Source organism: Limulus polyphemus, unplaced genomic scaffold, assembly GCF_000517525.1.
Source record: "Limulus polyphemus unplaced genomic scaffold, Limulus_polyphemus-2.1.2 Scaffold530, whole genome shotgun sequence".
NCBI classification, from domain to species: Eukaryota; Metazoa; Arthropoda; class Merostomata; order Xiphosura; family Limulidae; genus Limulus; species Limulus polyphemus.
In genome coordinates, this window is record NW_013666140.1 from 336,850 (window position 1) to 340,977 (window position 4,128).

Sequence of the window (4,128 nt, forward strand, 5' to 3'; positions counted from 1 at the left end):
TTAAGTTTAAAGTGACTGTGGAAATTCTGTGTATTACCATTTGTATCGAGAAAGAATAAACTAGTTTTAATCAAAAAAGGACTTGTATCGCTAAAGTTTCTCGGAAAGAATTTCTACCGGAAATTAACAAACAAGGATATACATAACAATACTATGTATATTTGTTAACATTTACCCATGTAATTGTTTCATTCTTGATGAGTAAACTGGAATGGACGACAACTGTCTGTTGTAAAAATCACATGTGTAGAGGACAACGTTTCGAAAGTCTTCCGTCTTTCATCTTCATTAAGCAATATTACCTGTAATTATCTTTATGTAAACTTGGCTGAGCCATTTATGGTAGAAAGAGAAAAAACCACGATCTCAGAGTGAAATCAGACATTCTTATGCAATAGATGTCACACCTATAAACATTTTGCTATAACACCGGAAATAACGTTCGATTTCTGGAAATATATTTTTTTAAGATCTGACATGAGGTCCAACTTATAGACATATTTCGCTGTGTGATCTGGAATAATGTTTGATTTCTGTGAATACATAACTGTCATATTTTACATAAAGCCCAATTTATGAAGATGCATTGCTGTTAAAAACTGGAATGGCGTTCGTTTTCCAGAGATACACTATTCTAAGACCAGACAATAAACTGGACACCTATTGATGTCTTGCTTTAAGATTAACACGAACTAAACGCTCCAACATTGTCTAAAAGTACTGTGTGTCTTATATCGGAGTCATATAATTCGATTTTACTAATAGCAAGTGTGCAATCGAAAACCACTGACTAGTTTGTTTTTAAACATTAGCAGTACCGTTTCCTCAATTTGTGTTGCCAGTAACTGGAGGATTTCGTTTTGAATATTTTTATCCGAGTAATGATCGTGAATCTCGTGTGATGCGACTTTTTGAGATGTTATTTCATCACACAATCAAGTATTCCCATTAGTTACACAAATCTGAGAAAATTTCTATTTTTGTACTCGAATAGTTTATCTGAACTCCCACGTAGTGCTATGCTTGAGTGCCGAACACTCTTATTAAGGCAGTAAGCTTTTCCAACACATTCCGCCAGTGCTGCATTTCTGCCTTAAATTATTAAATTCAATTTTGAATTATGCCGCCCTAGGCAATTGCCTACTCGCTAAAGCCAGGCCTGATTGAACACTCTTATAAAGCAATGACAGATAAAAACCCAACTGCTAATATTCAAGAAATTCATTTCTGGGTGACATGATATACCACGCTTTAAATAACTCCAGAAGCAGTGGCTGATATTGACGCAACTGCATGTTATAGTTCAGTAAACAGCATATTCAGGCATGGTATCGTCATGATGCTCCAATCGTTAAACACCTTTATTACAGTGATTCATATTAACCCAACAGCTGATGTACAAAATACGAGTAATGGTATCGTTATTAAGTTTTACAATTGCTGTATTTATTTCATACGAATTGATGTTTGTCATTTTCAGTCTTCTTGGGCAATTACGTTAGTGACTAAAAATTTGTCAAATTACAAAGGAACGAGATTAATCCGTTTCATCGTCTTTAGTTTTTAGTTTACAGAATATCTAAACGTAAGCTTTGAAAATTAGACATTGGCCAATAAATGTCTGTTTTTTTTGTAGATAGGAACGATGAAAAAAAATGTAATAATGACAATTTTCTGAAATTATAAATATATCAATTTCAATTTAAATAGAGGAAAACCAACAATTACTGTTTTCAAGGTTAATAATAAAAACAATTATTTGGATATTGTTTTTTTTTCCCTCTTCATAACTTTCATGACCGTCATATGTTTATATATGCATGCATCTCCGAATATGAGAACTGTACCTTGACTTCACAATCTGCGGTGGCGCGACGGATTTACAAGGTCACTCACTTTAAGGTCATTTTCGCTGCTGGGTTAACTATTTGTGAATAACAAGGCGACAATTTTTTGTACTCTGAAGTTCTTCACTTTATGATTGCGAGTAGTGACTTAACGTGGCAACAAAAATATGCATAGTAAACTGTTTCGACCAATGAAAATAAAAGTATATACATTCAGGAGCTGTAAGATTCGTATCAGTGTTTGAATTGAAAGTTGCAGATCGTTCATAGCTATAGCTTGAATAATGTTTGTTTGTTTGTAGTTATACACAAAGCTATCTGTGCTCTACCCACCACGGGTATCGAAACACAGTTTCTAGCGTTGTAAGTCCGCAGACATACCGTTGTGCCACTGGGGGGCAGCTTGAAGAAATTAATACTGAAAAATAAATGACGTCTGATTAGGGCCAAAGCGGAGATTCAATTTCAAACTCGTTAAACTTGTGCGGATTAAACGTCATGAAACTATTGAAATCTTACAAATTGTACATATATATCGGAACATTGTCATGACCATTCTGCATCTTAACGAAACGCACAAGAAAATATAGTTCACAATATAAGCAATAAAATTTAAAATGTATACACCAAAAACTTCAATTGTTGATTAGAATGAATTTATCTCAGATTACGTTAAATTAAAACTTTCCTTATGAAATTAACTTATTCAGAATGTAACTTCATTTTGTTGTTGTTGTTGTTTTTCGTATTTTAAATGAACTGCGTGTTATAGTTCAGTAAACAACATATACGTCATGATGTTCCATGCGTTAAACACATTTATAGAGGGTGAAGTTATAAGAACTTGAGATTAAAGTAAAGAAGAATGAATATTAGATGCACTTCCGCAGGGTCCCTAAGTGTTCTGTTTCAAAAGTAAATAAAATCAAAATTAACAGTAACAAATATTGTTATTTCTTGCTTTCGAAGTTCATATGTCATACTGTCTTGTAGCCTATAGAGTGGATTTATAACATGCGCAAGTTTCATTGACGTCACTACAGTACAAATTGCAACGTTAAGTATCCCTTATGTGACGTCATTTTAGTGTCTGCTGACTGACAGACAACACACTACTGTGTAATGATGTGAGTGGTTTACAGCAGGTGACCCCTCCAGGTGGTCTTAGGCCCCATTTTGGGGAAAATATCTCAACCTTTCTCTGTCTACTATATTTAGTGCCAACGAAACCTTTTGTCTAATATCATGGCTCATAAGGCCTGCTGGTACACAATAAACATAGTGGTTATGTATAAAGTGGTGGTCGAGGCACTGTTTATGTCACCATTTGTTTGATCAACAATGTTTTTCGTATGAGCTAGATTAAGTTAGTGAACTGTAATTTCTATCAATTTAAGTAAATACACAGAAGACTTAAGTTTATGACTTATTAACATTAGATCGTTTAATTTTACGATTTTTATTAACATAAGTAAGATCGGTGTTGGCCAAGTCAACCTCCCGTTTTATGTACACATGCATGTTATTAGGATCAAAAACACGGTGTATCGATCGAGGAGCAAAGGCTTATGGGAATAATGAGTGCAGATTTTAACATAACACCGCATGTCATGATTAAATTAAAGTATTGGCGATCTACAAATGACAGGATTTCAATATCTCTCAGATCCTAAAGCAAAATGTCGAAAAATGAGAAACTTATCTGGATACACGTTTCCTTTACTCTTTACACCATGATTTTGCATGTTGATAATCGTGCGGCCAAAACAACCTGCTGCAGGACACTGTTATTTAATAGGAGTGATAGTTTTCGATTTTTCACATTCTGTATGTCGGACTGGGGTAATCCAAACTATCACATATTTTCAGTGGATGTGCTTTACTGGACTCCTGCTTCACAAACCAAATTTAAAGGCAATCCATTAAGAAATACCGAGATATAAAATCTCCAATTTTGATTGAGTTTCTTCCTATATTTTTTCTTTGCACCAAAAGTACGGAAACTATATTTGATAGAAAAACATACACAACTTTGTGTTTGTTTTTTTTTCAAATTTGGTACACCGAATTGAGGAGTCTCATTTGGTGTAAATATAAGCCACACATGCAAAGTTATTAAACAAAAATTGTTTAAACATGACAAAAATGTTTGCACACGCTTACGCAAAAAGTCACGTGAGCTATCAGTCTAACAATTTTAATATAACTTCACCTAAGAGTAAAAGTGGACCGTTTATAGTTTTTTGTCATTCGGATTAAAGACGGCTGATTTAGAGAAGAA